We start from the raw sequence: 17297 nt of genomic DNA, 5'->3' as shown, positions 1-17297 counted from the left end.
AGATACCAAGACCTACTCTTCTTGGGGGAAATAGAAGGCTCATGTGTAAAATAGTTTTGGCACATGGCTGCCTTTGTCTTCCTGTATATATAACTAAGAGGCAGGAAACCAGGAAAATACTCATTGCTTACTTACTCTCTACCTCAAGCCCTTATAACTTGAGAGACCCTATTTGCTGTATTCTTTTCTTCTCTTTTCTTTTCTTTTCTTCTCTTCTTTTCTTTCTTTTTTTTCTTCCTTCCTTTTCTTTCTTTCTTCTTTCTTTCTTTCTTTCTTTCTTTCTTTCTTTCTTTCTTTCTTTTTCTTTCTAAGTGTTCAGCTCTTTATTGAACAGATTACAGAAAACAGGTTTAGTCAAAAAGACCAAAGCCCATGTCATCATCAGACTCCTTTGATTCTTCTTTCTTGGCTCCCACTTTCTTCTCTTCAGCTCGGCAGCCATGATGGAAATGGAGGACCTCCTGCTGCTGCAGTGCCAGCGGCCAGCTGGCCCACCAGCCCCTACACTGCAGATGAGTCTCCTGATGTCGATGCTGGCCAGGGCCTTTGCAGACACGCCTGGCCAGAAAGGTTCAAGACTTACATCTGCTGTTTTAATGAGGGCATTGATCTTATTCTCGGTGACCATCACATCGTCGCTGTGCAGGATGGGGCCAGAGCAGAGGCTGATGAGCTCCCAGACCGAGGCCACGATGCGGGGGAGTGTTGAACGGTGCTGCCGGGCACAGATGAAGTGAGGGGCTCACCCCAGAGCGGCCTTAGCTTCCTCGGAGGGACCAGCACCTTTCCAGCAGCTGAGGAAAGGGGCTGCCCCCTACTCATAAGTGTTCCTTCTCTTTAGGAGCTTACAGAATTGAAACGGCCACTGCATTAATTTTAATGTTATTTTATTTTCATAAAATTGCACTGCAGAAGATCCAAAAAACCAAAAACATTGCCTGTAACCATATTCTAAGACCACAATCTTTATTTTGATACATGTCCATCAGTCTTTTTTGCTTTGCGTATTTATGACGGAATTGTATTACAATACAGTTTTGCATTTTCTTCATGTAATTTCATGTCTGAAGCACCCATTCAGCATCCATGCCTCATCCCAGGCACTAACGCAGAGATTCCCTACCTTGTCAAGTAAAACTACAAGGAGACTGCTGTTGACTAATTCTTGTCTCTTGAGGGAGACACATTAGTTGGTTAGATCTTAATCCAACTGTATGCTGTTCACAGTGTGTTTAGCTCCTTAAAAACAAAGAGACTACATCACTATCCAGAAGGCCTACCTGCCTCTCCGTCAACAATGTGATGGTTCTAGGGGTGTCTGGGTGGCTCAGTCAGTTAAGCATCTGACCATGATCCCTGAGTCTGGCTCTGTGTTGACAGCTTAGAGCCTGGGGCCTGCTTCGGATTCTGTGTCTCCCTCTCTCTTTGACCCTCCCCTGTTTGTAGCCTGTCTCTCTCTCTCTTTCTCTCTCTCAAAAATAAATAAACATTAAAAAAAAATTTAAAAAAACAAAACAATGTGATAGTTCTTTCACGTTGGGGAAATCTGAAGAAAAGTATGCTCTCACTTTTTTGAAAGCATCAATTGCCTGCTTACCAGACTCATTATCCTGCACTTGCTAAAAACTGCTTTGAAATTGGGATTATCACTGACTTCAACATTAGCCTAGAATCATGGTTTCTTTCTCCCTCCCTTCCTTCCTCCCTCCCCTCCCCTCCCCTCCCCTTCCCTTTCCTCTCAAGCTAGTTAACATACAGTGTCGTCTTGGCTTCGGGAGTAGATTCCCACGATTCATCACTTATATACAACACCCAGCTCTCGTCCCAACAAGTGCCCTCCTCAATGCCAATCACCCATTTTCCCCACCACCACCCCCAACAGTCCTCAGTTTGTTCTCTGGATTTAAGTCTTCTTATGGTTTGCCTCCCTCTCTGTTTCTGTCTTATTTTTCCTTCCCTTCCCCTGTGATGATGATCTGTTAAGTTTCTCAGATTCCACATATGAGTGAAATCATGTGATACTTGTCGTTCTCTGACTGACTTGTTTCACTTAGCATAATACCCTTCAGTTCCATCCATGTTGTCACAAATGCCAAGATACCATTTTTTTTTTGCCTTCCCTTCAAGAGAGATTTTCTTAAAGCCTACTATATGCCATGTATTCTGCATTAACCATGTGATATATTCCTCATAGCAACCCCAGGAAACAGATAGCATCTCCCTGTGTGGGCAGTACAGGAGGGAAAAAGTGAGGTATTCACCTAAAATCAGAAGTTAGGGAAACAAAATAGCCTCAGAGGGTTAGGCTGTGAAACCAACACAAAATGGAATGCAGAGAAGGAACTTAAAACTTTATGCTAAAGATATTTGTCAGGTTGGCTCCCAAGGATAGCAATATGGTCATTTGGCAATAACCGTATCTAATGATTAAGCGTATTTTAAAGATTTGATTAATAATGGAAGCGTAGATGAGTGGGTGTCACCGAGTCAAATATATATAGGCTGTGCATTCCCAAGCAGGACTATTGAGTTACTAGTATTCAGGAAACGTTTATTGAATGTCTCCTGTGGGCCATGCATTGTACTGGATGCTGGACATGCAAAGATAAGTAAGATATAGTATTTGCCGTCAAGAAGCTCAAAGTTTATTGGAGTTTAATAGACACAAAACAGAGGCACCTGGATGGCTCAGTCGGTTGAGCATCCAACTCTTGATTTCGGCTCAGGTCATGACCCCGGGGTCATGGGATTAAAAGCCCATGTCAGGTTCTGCACTGAGGATGGAGCCTGCTTAAGATTCTCTCTCACTCCCTCTGCCCCTCTCCCTGCTTGAGCTCTCTCTCTCTCTCTCTCTCTCTAAAATAATAATAAGAAGAAATAGACCCATAAGCAGATAATTAAAACAAGTGCATGAGGGGAGAGATTTTCTTGGAAGTATAGAGGAGAAACACTCACCTCATCTGGGAGGCAATGGCGAGGTTTCCTGGAGGAGGTGATCTTTGAAATGAGTCCGAAGGCAGCTTCTCGAACTATCCATATTAAAGGGCTAATCTTTTTCTCTTTTTCATTTCCAATTTGCTATGTAAATACAATGAAAATGGACGACGAGACCAGTCACATTCAAAAGTACAAACCCAATTTTGTTCTTAGAGTACGCCGATATGTAATGGCTCTGGCTTATTACTATAAAAGTTTCTAAATGCTTGCTTTTCACTTCTAGACTCACCTCATTTCACCCTAAAAAACTCAACAGGACGGTTGAGAGCCAGCACCGATGCTTAGAGCACACTTTGCGAGTGGCCTTGTGTTGAAGGATGAGGAGGCATCAGCCATGAGCAGGGAAGGGATGGATGGGGCGGTGGGGAGGGCAGCCTCAGCAGGGACGTGGCCAAGTGCAGGGAATGGGGGCTGGGGGTGGAAGCACTGGGAAAATTCTTTGGGCCTCTCCAGTGACTCTTCCTTACTCCTGTTCTGTGCGGGCTCTGCTTGCCAACTTCTCCCAGCCCTGTGCCTTCCGTCTCTTTCCTTCTCTTGGATACATTTTTCTCCTTCAGGCCCTGCATTCTCCTCATCTCCTTCCAAACCTGTAATGACGACTTTTCTGGGACCAAGAGACAAAAGGGAAGAGGGGAAGTTGTGATTAGGGGAACTGCCCCATTTGTCTTCCTCTCCCTTTGGTCTGAGAACATTTCAAATTCTTTTATTTAGCATTAAATTTTTTTTTAAATGTTTATTTCTTTTTGAGAGAGAGAGAGAGAGAGAGAAAGACAGAGAGTGAGCAGGGGAGGAACAGAGAGAGAAAGAGAGGGAGATGCAGAATCCAAAGCAGGCTTCAGGCTCTGAGCTGCCAGCACAGAGCCTGAAGCGGGGCTCAAACTCACGAACCGTGAGATCATGACCTGAGACAAACGCGGACTGACCTGAGTCTTAACCAACTGAGCCACCCGGGCACCCTGAGAACACTTCAAATTCTTACTCTAACATTCCCAAGCTTGCAAAGTATGTTAGGAGTCAACAGAGAAAGGAACTGAAGAACTTGAATTTGTTAAATTCAATTTTATGAGTTAATGGAGGAAGTGGTCAGTCTCACATTTTCATTTTCTGAACCTAAAACCTGGAAAGGAGAAAGGGAGTAGAATTTTTTTTTAAGTTACATGAACTTAAAAAAAGGGGGGGGGGCAGCTTTGTAACATGTAATTTTTTGGTTGTCCCAGCATCACTCATGCTCATTACAAAATTTTGTCATAGCCTCAATTAGAATAATTTCTAATTCAGAACTTGAGAATTGGCTTCAGTTAAGCTTCTGGGTATTGTTTGGATGAACTGGCTTCCCTGGTTTCAGAAGGCTGTTTATTTGAATGATAAACTAAATATAATTGGCGTTAAACCTAGTTATAAACAGAGCAAATGATGCTTGTGTCGAACTACCCTGCACACTCAAAGCAACACATGGTTGGGCAGAAGAAACCACGAGGGAAAATCTATAGATTCAACTCTGTCTTTAAAATGAAAACTTTTCTATTATATTAAAGACATCAAAGCCAAAATGAAATGGAAAACCACTGGGAAAAAGATGTATAACTACATTGACAAAGGACTAATATCTATGTTATACAAATAGTTTATCTACATGAATGAGAAAACCACCGAGCAGAACATATAGTAGATAAATGTGTAAGAGGGTGTGAGAACCTAGAACAGACCCAAGATAAAAATGGAAGTAGTGAAGTAAAGATGTGTTTAAATGTGAATAAAATTAAATTAGAAAGAAATTCTAATCTCTAACGACGATCTTAGCCGTGGAAACACTGGAGGGAGTTGAAAGCCATTTGCCAGTTCTAAACCCTGTAACACATGCCTGCGTGACTATTTATGGCCAATAGACAGTTTATGTTTGGAGATGTTTTCCAAAAGGAAGAATATGTACTATGCACACAAGATACCATTGTAGCATTGATTAGAAAGCCAAAATGTTCAATAACAAGAGAATGAGGTATTAAATTATGGCATGTTGACTGGATGAAATAGAAGTATAAGCCCCTAAAAATAACTATGAAGACAGTAATTCACCAACTTCGTACTCTCATCACAGAAAATAGCATGTGGCTTAAAATATCACAGAATAAATCAATATAAATTTTTATTCTTCTATGATTGGACGCTATCAAATGGATATGCCTAAGACTAATAACTGGAAGAGAAAATAGAAGGCTGAAAGAAGTAGCTGTTTCGCTGTAGTGCAACACTTTTTAAATCTCCTCTTTCCTTCCTTTCTTGCCCCCCGAACCCCCACCTGCTTTCTTTCATGTTTGACATAATATGTTGGTGTGACTTTTCAAAAGCAGGCTTCCATTTGTCCCGATTTCTACACTGATTTCTTTGATAGCTAGTCACGTTAAATTGTTTTTAGGAACAAAGCTAATTGTAAATTGATAAATGAAAAAATTAATGAAATAGTGAATAATAAAGACTTGTCTTACGAATGGGCTATAACTTGACCTCCACTCCCCACACGTGGGAATGTTCTCTGTGTGTAGCACCCTAAGTAAAGATTTCCTGCTGACCTCAGGAAACATAAAGCCTAGCAAGAAAGGAGGATGGACAGTCAAGCAGATAAAATGTGTCCTCTTCACTGTATTCATTCAGGAACGTTTCAGTAAACTACTCCTGTGAACGACAATCGTGTAAAAACCGGTAAAGTAGGGCCATGAACGTGCTTGCCAGATGGAGACGTCTTTAAAGAGAGGACGTTTAAGGGGGTTTTGTTTACTTAAAAAAAAAGAATGAATTTTTATTTTGACAATGCAGTGCATGTCTACAGTGCAATGTGCCTAGTAGTTTTACCAAGTTTTTCATGACCTCAGACACGCCCTGCTCTCTCCTCCCTGGAGTCCCACAACTAAGAGGCAATAACTTCCAGCGCTCTTCAGAGGCTTTCCTACTCCTGGAGAGTAGCCTCTCCAGGATGAAACCTCAGGGCTTCTGGGTGGAGAGGGTATTTACCTGGCTGTGTAGGGAGGGTAAGTAATTCCAGGGAGCAGCAACTTCTTGTACATTTTTCAGGGGCTCCTGCTCTGTCTTCCATGGCATCCAGCCCCCCTGGTTCCTGAATCCCCTCGGTTCTGCATTGAGACCCACTTTGTCACTTGGCTCCCCATCCTTGCTGCAGGCGCTCAGCCACTTCTGGCCTGCTAAGTTGGGCATCGTACATCTGCTTTCCACATTCCAAAGTTTTGTTGAAATACTTCATCACCTGTCAGCTTCTCTCTGCTTTGCCCTTGGGGGTTTATGCATCTTTATTAAAAAATCCTTTTTATACTCTTTTACTAAGTTTTCAGGAGGGAGCAGGAAAATGCATCTTCAATTGGCCCCTTCTGACTCGGAGCCGTAAGTCATACTTTAAAGAGGAATTTAAGGGTGAAGACACGGGGGGACGAGAAGGGCATTTTAGGTCAAGGAAAGCAAGTCCGCGAACAGATTTCCGAAAGGCTGTGGCATCGTGTTTGGGAAATGAGGATCACAGTTGGCTGGGGTGTAGGGTGTACTGGATGGGGGGCCAGAGGCAGGTAGACAAGTCCCCCGTGGTAGACTGGCAAAGATGGCCCAACTTATTTTTCTCCTTGGACGCACACAGTCCTTGCAATGTGACTTTGTACTTCCTCCAACAAAGGGGGAGAATCTGCCCCATCTCCTGGAATCCAGGTTGGCCTTGTGGCGGCTTCAGTCAATAGAATGTGGCAGCAGTGATGAGGTACAGTTCACACTAGGCCACCAGCGGCCTTGTGTCTTCCACTGACCATCTTGGAACCTGGCCAGGTGCCGTGAGAACAAGCTCAGCCTGCTGGAGGATGAGAGACATGTGACCCACCTCACGTCACCCCAGCTAACAGCCATCCAGTCCCCAAAGCAGCCACCCAACTGACTGGTAGCTGGCTACGTGGACAAGGGAGCCCAGCTGAGGCCAGAAAAAGCATCTGGGCAGGTTCTAAGATGGTGACCAGAAAAAGCACCCAACGGAGACATTGTCTAAGTGTCCAACAACTTAATTGTAGAATTCTGAGGTAAATGTTGTTTTTATTTTTTTAATTTTTTAAAAAGATTTATTTATGTTTGAAAGAGAGAGAGAGAGAGAGACAGAGTGCGAGCAGGGGAGAGGCAGAGAGAGAGGGAGACACAGAATCCAAGGCTCTGAGCTGTCAGCACGGGGCCCATTGCAGGGCTCGAACTCACGAACTGCGAGATCATGACCTGAGCAGAAGTTGGCGCTTAACTGACTGAGCCACCCAGGCTCCCCATAAGTGTGGTTGTTTTTAAGTGGTGATGTTTTGGGGTGGTTTGTGACTCAACTAGAGCTAACCAGTATGCCCAACAGAAATTGGCAGAGGCATTGTGAGGCCAGGGAAAAACTACTGCTTAGAATTACAGGATCAGGTTCTAGTTCTTCCGTTGCTACCAACAGGTCATGTGTCCTTGGGCCAGTCACTTAACCTGAGCCCTGCCATCTAATTAAAGATGCTGGATGGTGGACCACATAAGTGGTTTTCAAGCTTCTTGGCCAAGTAAGCCACCTAGGAGCTTGTTAAAAATAGCCATTCTGTCCCCAGTCTTACAAGATTGAAAAAAAACTGTAGTTTATTTCCTGGTGACTCGGATGCAGCCAGGCCAGCAGGCATCTCAGACACCAGTGTTCGAGAACATGAGGGTGTCTTCCAGGTTGAAAATCCAGCGAGCTTCCCTCCATTCAGTAGGTTTTGCTGTGGCTTTAGATGCTTGTCCACCAAGGTGCCTGGGTTTCTTCCTCCCATGGGGCGGCATCTCTTCACCTTCCTGCCCTCTAGCCCACTCCACTCCCCCAGGCTCAGGTGGCTATTTATGACTCCCAGGCTCACCACCTCAGCAGCCATCCATTTCTTAGCTCTCCCAAAACTCTTTTAAAAAAAATTTTTTTTTTTAATGTTTATTTATTTTTGAGAGAGAAACAGACAGAGTGCGAGCCAGGGAGGGGCAGAGAGAGAGGGAGTCACAGAATCTGAGCTGTCAGCACAGAGCCCGACGACGCAGGGCTCGAACCCATGAACTGTGAGATCATGACTTGAGCCGAAGTCGGATGCTTGACCGACTGAGCCACCCAGGCACCCCTCTCCAAAAACTCTTAATTCTTCAAGAAAATGGTCATTCCACAGTCTTCCATGGCCTTAACCCTTACTCTTAAATGGGAACCCATTTAGCTTTCTCATGTCCTTCCAATCACTGCTTCCATGGTCCTTTGGATTCTCTGATAGACAAGTGCAGGTTTCCAGTGTTCGGTGGCTGGCGGCCCATGAAGCGCCACACCTTGTCCAACCGAGGGTTTTCTTAGGCTCTGTGAACCAGTGTTTTATTTATTTATTTATTTTTATTTTTTTATTTTTTTAATGTTTATTTATTTTTGAGACGGAGAGAGACACAGCATGAGCAGGGAAGGGGCAGAGAGAGAGGGAGACACAGAATGTGAAGCAGGCTCCACGCTCTGAGCCGTCAGCACAGAGCCCGACGCGGGGCTCGAACTCACGAACTATGAGATCACGACCTGAGCCGAAGTCGGACGCTTAACCGACTGAGCCACCCAGGCGCCCCAATGAACCAGTGTTTTAAAAAGACCTGTCTCCTGCCTCTTGACATCACTCGTTTCCCATCTGGAGTGCTCTTCCCGCAGGCCCACGTCTCCCAAACTAGGGTGTCTCCTGGGTAACAGTTTTGCTATGGATACCAGTGGTTCTATCTCTCAAATTGAATAGCAAGCCTTGGTCTAAGCCTTCCTGTCATTTACTCTCAAATCACATTTCCTGTGTGTGGCTGGGGGAGGGGGAAGGAGGAGGAAGACTTTCCATAAACTGCATCCATATTGTATACTCCCTGTCCTATACCAGAAAAAAATTAATAAATAAATGACCTCAGGACATCAGACAAAGGCAGTAAGGCACATGGCAAAACCAAAGTCATTCCCACCAGCCTTATGACAGTGGTTGGGGTTTGCAGGAGGCAGGCCTCCTGGGGGCTCAGGTAGAAGAGACACCCTCTGTCATCCTGGGTGACCCTATAGTCTGACCCCATCTGACACTAAATGCTCTCTTCTCTCTAGATTCCCCTCTGCCCTGGGAGTCAGTTCCTCGAGGGGACGCTAATTAGCAAAGCTGAACAATTTGCAGATAGGTTCTACATCCTGTTTAGGATTCTTTTTAATTTAATTTTTTTTTTTTTTCTTGAGAGGGAGAGAGAGAACACAAGTGGGAGAGGGGCAGAGGGAGAGGCAGGGAGAGAATCCCAAGCAGATTCCACGCCCGACTTGGAGCCTGATTCGGGGCTTGATCCCACGACTGCGAGATCATGGCCTGAGCCAAAATCAAGAGTCAGATGCTTAATGGGCGGAGCCACCCTGGGACCCCAGGTTCTGTTAAGGATATAAAAAGTAGGTTTTACAAATTCGTGTGGGTCAATAATGTTAATTTATTTTTTTTTAATTTTTTTTTTTAACATTTATTTATTTTTGAGACAGAGACAGAACATGAACGGGGGAGGGGCAGAGAGAGAGGGAGACACAGAATCGGAAGCAGGCTCCAGGCTCTGGGCCATCAGCCCAGAGCCTGATGCGGGGCTCGAACTCACGGACCGCAAGATCGTGACCTGAGCCGAAGTTGGACGCTCAACCGACTGAGCCACCCAGGCGCCCCTCAATAATGTTAATTTAATTCTTTTTATTACGAAGCCGGGGCAATTTATTAGATAACGCACAGGTGGCATAATGCACTCAGAAGCCTAGAGCCACTTACTGTGTCCTCAGCCAGCGGTGATAAAGTAAATAATCTCTTAACAACTTAATTTCCTTGAAAGGAAATTTTATAGCAATAAACTTGGCTCTTGTTCACACCTTAAAGTAAACAACTCGGTTTCTTCGTTGTTTGGCCGTGAGTGAAGTTTCTGTCTTACCCATGGATCTTTGGGTAGATCTTTGCTAGCAATTTGAAGATAAGCCAGCCTTGTTGCAGACAATAGGTCCTTTTCGTGGTCTCTTACATTCATCTTAGTATGGCCTCCAGACTCTGTCCCCCGCACACCGTCACCAGCTTCATGGCGGTAGGGCACGTGGGCTCCCAGGGTCGACATGTGGTCCCACAGGATGAGCGCTGCCTCGTGTTGGGAGAATTGAGTTCCACATGGTGCTGGGCATTGACTGGGCTGAGTGACCAAGACCATCCTCCCAACCTCCCTGCCTCTCTGGTTCCTTATTCTATATAAAGGCACAGCAAAATTGGTCCCTATAGCTCTTTCAGTGCTGGCTCTGAGAACACATTTGTGATGACCATTTTAGTCCTTCAGTAGACTCGGAGAAAGCATCCAGAGTTCCTCACTGACTGATGGGGTCGGGGGTCGGTATCGGGTTTCCTTACCCTCCTATCAGCCCTGGGTACCATCTCTTACTTCAGAGGGGAATATTGAGACCTTTTGTTTTTGATTCAAAAGAAGCTCGGCACTAAATAACATTAACCGTTTATACTCTAAATGCCAGCATGAGCTTTGGAGTTCATTTTTCTCATCTGATCCTCACCCTATGAGGGAATCAGGACAATGGTTAGCATTTTTGTTTGACAGGAAAAGAAAATAAGGTCTTGCCACTCTAAGTCCCTGGTCCAGAGTCACGTGGCTAGTGATGTGGCCCGTGCCACCGAATTCAGGCTTCGCGCTTTTCACCAGAGCCCTTTACACGCTTTACTATCCCTTCAAAAATGAAGCCGCCCCTCAGAGAGCTGACACCCCCATTCTACCTGTGTTCTCAACCTTTCCCGCACAGATACGCCGCAGGACGTGGTCTGTAGTAATTATAAGGAATTATAACCGCATATTCAGTTTCCAATTTCTCTCTCCACGAATTGGAGCAGGGAGCTGAGGAGGGAGAGTGGAGAAGAACTGAAGGAAAAGCCCTGCAAAATGAAGAGCCCTTTATCCAGCCAGCCACACACCTTCCTCAGACAAACACAGGTGCCTCTCTGTGCCAGGCTGGGTGCTGGGAACATAACGTGATGCAGGCACGAGGGGCTTGGGGGCAAGGGTGAGAGTCGCAGGAATCTGTGCCATGTGAATCAGCTGCCTCAAGTTAGTTGTTCAGGCTTTAGGACCCTAAGTGCATTCTTCACTGGTTCTCTCCTCCATCTTGGTTTCTCCTTTATCCAATATCAAAAGAAAATTAGGTGAGAACAGCACTGCAGCTCTAAGTGTGTTCTCCAAGGTAGCGCGGTCCAAAGGAAATAAAAGGCGAGCCAATAGGTGTAATTTAAAAACTTTCCAGCAGTCGCATTTTTTAAAAGGAAAGAAAGAAGCAGGTAAAATCAATGATATGTTTCATTTAACCCAATATATCCAAAATGTGGTCCTTTCAGCTTGCAATCAATACAAAAATTACTGAGACATTTTACATTCTTTTCTGTGCAATGGGGGGTATCTTTTAACTTTTCAGAGCGAGCCTCATTTCGGACCAGTCACTTCACCAGTCCTCAGTAGCCACCTTTGGCTGGTGGCCGCCATGTTGGACAGTGTGCACCAGCAGGTTTGCCTCAGAGAACAGACTGGTAAAGCAGCGGAGTGAGGCTCTCACCACCCTCGGTTGGGCGCCCCACTCCAAGGAGTCCTGAGGGACCTCTCCGACTCCTGCTCTGATTGTATTTGGGGGGGGAAGCTGCACCACCCTTCCCGTTGATGGTTGATCAGCCACAGGGAGCCCTCGGCCTCCTTCAGGTTCCAGCCCCCAGCAGGCCTCCTTTCCTTACCGTGAAACATGACCACCGCCAGAGCCGGCCTGCAGGCGCACTTCAGAGAAGCCCGCGTTTGCAGCCCTCGTGAATTGCTCTTTCTTTTCCACCACACACAGAAACCATTTCCCCGACTCCTTTTACCCCCAACGCCCTGCGGGGGGAGCTACACAAGGCTCCCTTTGTTTCCCAGGTTGGAGTTCCACAATGTACCTGCTTTTGATAAAAGCCTTACCCTGAAAAGCCACATTTTTGTCCCTTTTCTTCCTTTCCCATTTTTACAGAACCAACGAGCAAACCTTCACTTTCAACATTTAACCTTGTAAAATATGAGCAGGTTTCGACTTTGGAAGTGGATTTGAGAGCTCCCCAGCTCCCTGCCCGGGGTTTGGCTTTCTGAGAGGAAATGAGGAGCTAGGCATCGGTTCCGAAGGATCCAGAAATCCCTGTATGATGCCTTTTGGTAATTTGGTGACCCTGCATTATTCTCTACTTTTTACTAAAATCCTTTCCTAACCTCAGGGGGTGGTGTCCTTTAAAGAAACGGGTTTTGCAAAAACTGTGCAGCTGGGTAATTCAAAGAAAATTAGGAAGCCCCGGCGTAAATGGAGAGATGGGAACGCTCCGCTCTGAGGACGATAGCTGCCAGTGTCTGCACACTACAAAGTTGGGGCCATCCTCCCGCAACGCTCCCACCCCACCTCAGATAACTGGCTCCCGAGAGGGTATGTAGAAGATGGGCTGTCGGGTCATCGGCAACCTTGTTTTCTCATTTTTAACCTAGAAACCTTACATTTGCTGCACAGCAGGACAGTTGGAAACCACATCAAAAGATCCTCTGACATTGTCTTAGGTACACCTTAAAAAAAAAAAAAAAACAACGCTGAAAACAAAGCAACCTTGTGCAGGACAGGGACAGGCTGGTGATTCGGAGGCTTATCGCGGGGTCTCTGGACAGGGGGTACTTTTCACGTAGGCGACTGGAACCTTTACTTTTGGGAGAGAGTCTTAGTGTTATTGAGCCCGGTTTTCCCGTGGAGAAATCATGTTTTTTACTCCTTTCATTCTCTCCCTCCCATGTGGTTGACTCCAGACTCAACCCTTTCCAGGACTTTGCCGCAGAGGAACCGCATTCAGTGACGAGCGTGGTGCGTCTATGCTTTGTCACCCACAAGACTGCGGCCCAGGAAAGACTGTGCCTTTACAGCACTCGCTAGCTCTTAAGGTGGCATTTTTTTTTTTTAAGGTTATTTATTTTGTGAGCGGTAGGGGGAGAGAGGCAGAGAGAGAGGGAAAGAGAGAATCCCAAGCAGGCTCCATGCTGTCAGCTCAGAGCCCGACCGGGGCTGGATCCTAGGAATCGTGAGATCGTGACCTGAGCCAAGATCAAGAGTAGGACACTTAACCAACTGAGCCACCCAGGTGCCCCCACAGGGATGAGTTTCTTCAAGCCCATTCCCTACCAAATGTAATTGCTTCTGTCCTTGTTTTTTGTCTCAGAGGGACGGTGACCTTCACCTGGGTTCACAGTCCCATCTCAGCCTACTTTCTCTGAAAGGTCCATCAAGCATCCTCTCTCCTTATATGTTTAGCCTACTTTCTAGCTTATTTCCCTATGCTTCCAAACAATGCTTACCCCCTGAATAAATCTATCTATCTATCTATCTATCTATCTATTATCTATCAATCATCTCTCCAACCCATCTTTCCTTCAAGTTACCACTCTGTTTTTTGGTAGCAAATGACAGAAAAAGTGACCTGAGGTTGAGCAAACAGAAGGGTTAATTAGAAGGATCCTGGAATGGCTCAGAGAACTGAAAAGAAAGCCAAAAGAGCTGAGTAACCAGGCTTCCGGAAGGAAAGACTAAAGCAGCTCCGGTGCCTCGATGTTTAGGGACTCCCAAGGTTGTTCCAAAGGTCTCCCCCTCTCTCTATTGCTTATCTATGCTTTTGTCTGTGTGACTTCAATCACTCAGACTGTATTTCTCTAGCAGGCTGGAACTATGGCTCTGGACATCTCCCAGGATCATGTCTTTTCAGTATTGCCACCAGAGAGAAATGACCAACTTTTCTCAGTTCCAGCTTACTAAGCCCCAGAGAGGGGCTCCAAGCTGCCTTTCTGGAGCCGTGTGCCACCCTGAAGTGGGTACCAGATTACAATATTCTCTGAACCATGTGGATAGAGCAGATCTCCGAACGAAGCCAGGTTCGCTTAACGAGAAGAAAAGAAAAGCACTGGGAGCAAAAATGGATTTTCATGATACACTCTATTTTCCTTCTTCCTTCTTCTACCAAATCTGTTGAAGGCATTGCTGTGCTCTTTGTATCTACTTAATTAATTTGCATTCATTCGGGCTTCTGTCCTTACCCCTCCATCACTACGTATGCCTCATTAGGGTCACTGATGCCTTCCTTCTTGTTCTTGACTTCTCTCAGATTTCTGACCTGATGAAACCCTCCCTTCTCAAAAGCCTTATCTGTTGTGACTTCAGTCCTGCCACCCTCACTTAGTTCTCCTACTTTCCTTTTTACGTTTGACTGTCTTTGTTGGCCCTTGCCCCGCTGATTATTTCTTCAAAATTTTTATTCCCTAGGACAGTTCTTTGTCCTGATTTATACCATATACTCCATTTGAGCATTGTGCTGGCCTCCTGAGGCTCTGTTTACTACATATAAACCAGAACTCCTCAAATCTTCTGGTTCCTTCTCCGTCCTGGCCTCCTGATTGACATTTACAGGTTCTTCCTCTAGGTGTCCCTTAGGCATTTCAGATGTGTACAGAAACAGATGCAACATGTTCTTTTTTCCCCTTTCGTCTTCTCTCTAGAGACTTGCCTCTTCTTCTGAAGATCCATTTTAGATAATGGTACCAATCTTTTAAGCCAGGAACCTGGGTTCTTCACTTTGCCCTCTTCGTTTTCCATATGGGCAACAGAAGTCCACCTCATTCATATCACTTGGATCCATGTTCCTCTCTCAGTGCCCACATTCCCTGGCTTGGTTCTGAAAGTCATCATTGCTTGCTAGGACTATTGCAAAAGTTTGCAAATTGGCCTCTCTATTTTTAAAGTCTTCCCACTCCCTGTGGGGTTGTCTTTTAGTGTATGTGTGTGTAAATAGGTATATATGTGTGTGTGTATACATGTATATATAAAATATATATTTAATTATAATATATATAATTTATATGTAATATAGCATCTATTTAATTAGAATATATATAAATTTATAACACATATATAGTTATGACAAGTTTTTCCAGAATACAACTTGATCATGCTACTCCTTTGCTTAACAACTTACACCTTTTCCTTGCTTTCTGAAGCCCTGCACAATGGGCTTGACCAAAATTCACCCCCTTGTCAGCCCTTGATTCAAACACTTCAAACTGGACCCCATTTTCATCATGCCTTTTAATATATTTAATGTTTATTTATATTAAATTCATGCACGTGTATAGTTTTTATTGTGAAAAAATCCTGTTTTTCAAGATTTATTGTGAAAAGCTGTAACCTCTGCCTGTGTTCTTCCCAGAGCAGCCATTTCAGCTCTTTTAGCTGTTTCTTTGGTGTTACGTCCATATTCTGAATAACATGATGTCTGTCATGTGTCTGGTTTGATTTTTCAGATTTAATATTCTGACCTTTATTTCTGCCTTCCCTTGCCTCCCCAACTCATACATGCACATTTTCCTTTCCATATCCTCTCTCTATAGTTATATCATACACTTGATACATATTCAGACTTTACATTAACATAACTAGGAGAATATTTCTCACAGCTGAGCTGTGTTATATATTATGACTACATTTACTTTCTTGAACAACTTTCTGTTTTCCCTGGAGTTAGTAATTGCCATATTTTTAAAATTGTTTACTTTTCTATATACCAGTCAGTGATTCAGTCCTAAGCTCATTGCCAGAAGTTAAAATAGGTCCTCAATATATTCACACATGGAACTAATCCATCTGTTTTGTTTATATTCTTGGACTTAATCTTTCTGAACCCCTCTGTCTCCTAATCTGATTTTTTCATTTGGGTGGAATAGAAATGAGGTTAGGGAAAAGCACTCAGAAATAAAATATATACATCACTCTGGCATTTGGAGGGAAGAGAAAACACTTTTCCTCAGATGTAATACCCATTTACTTTATTTTTTTTTTAATTCAGCAATTTATTTCCTAGGCCACAGTACTGCCTGACCCCTTGGGCTATTTGGGTTGGGGTTTGCTCTCTGACTGGTTCATGTTCACTTACATGCAGGCTTCTCCATTGATATATGATGGGATGACAATGCTAGTGATGATGACAGTGATTCTACAGAAGATGGTAAACAAATATCTCCAAATGTTATCTGTCTCACCTTGCAGGAGAAGGAGAGCAGTCACAGAACAGGAGCAATCAGCAGTGGTCGTTTCATCACGGTGGAGATGCACATGATGCTCTGAGGAGACAGCTCTTCACTAAAACACTAATGCACGTAAAACAGGTCTGTAAGACCAGCTTACATTTCTCCAGTGTTTATAGCCTGCCAGGTGCCTCGTGCTGTGCCTGCATTTTCTCAATTCACACGGTAGCCCTATGACTTTGGATGTTGAGGACTTCCATTTGGTAGAGAAGGAGACCATGTTAGTTTGCCCAAAGTCAAGCAACTAGTATCTGTGGGACTCAGGAATTGAGCCCAGGAAGTCTGACCTCAGAGCCCCACTCTTCCCTCTGTGCCTTACTACTCTTGATCTTAGAAGTGATATATGGGGTGTGGTACCAACCAATAGAATAACAAATGATTGAAGTGAATACCGAACGTGTGCGGAAGAATGGTGTGGCAACTGCACTGTGAGCATTGGGCCACTGGGATTTTTTTATGTTCATCTTGATGTCCTCAGGAATGCCCTTGGGTGTATTTGCTGAATCTCATTTAGTAGAACACATCATTTCCACAAATGTGTCAACATATGTTCTCTCTAGGAAAAGGAAGAGAGGGCACATGTTTTCAGCAATACCTACAAGGGGCTGCAAAAGCAGAGCTGGATTTTTACTCGGTCTCACCCTTAGACTTAACATTATGTGTCCCAGGTTATTAAACCTTGTCATTTCCTCACCTCCCATGTCCTGTGTGCTTTTGTTCGCACCGTTTCACTGCCGTGTGATCCCCTTCTCCCCAACTCCACCTAGCAACACTTAGTCACCCTGAGGATAGTTCAGATATCACCTCCTTGAGGGACACTTTCCATGACTTTTGCAGAGGATTCCTTGTCCACATTCCACGAGGATGTGATTTGTCTTGCCTCCAGTACAGTATGTCCCTGTGCTCTCTGTACCAGTATTTAACACAGTGCTTGGCTCTCTGATGGCATGTAGTAAAAGTTTATTTAATTAATAAATAAATGTTGAACAGGCAAATAGTCTTATGAAAACTGTCTCTCCAATTCTCCGGGACCACTTTTCCTGGATAAGAAATTTTTCCAGAACTGTTCCCTCTACGGTTTACTTTATCCTATCTTCATTTTTTTT

The 17297-nt window shown here is 44.5% G+C and overlaps 1 pseudogene; it reads right to left on the bottom strand.

The window, feature by feature from the left end:
- Positions 1-350: 350 nt before the first annotated feature.
- Positions 351-10143, bottom strand: LOC107181208 (annotated as a pseudogene).
- Between the last annotated feature and the right edge of the window lie 7154 nt (positions 10144-17297).

The sequence above is a fragment of the Panthera tigris genome, chromosome D4 (assembly GCF_018350195.1).
Source record: "Panthera tigris isolate Pti1 chromosome D4, P.tigris_Pti1_mat1.1, whole genome shotgun sequence".
Classification (NCBI taxonomy): domain Eukaryota; kingdom Metazoa; phylum Chordata; class Mammalia; order Carnivora; family Felidae; genus Panthera; species Panthera tigris.
The sequence above is the reverse complement of the archived record's forward strand: the minus strand, read 5'-3'. Positions and strand labels throughout refer to the sequence as shown.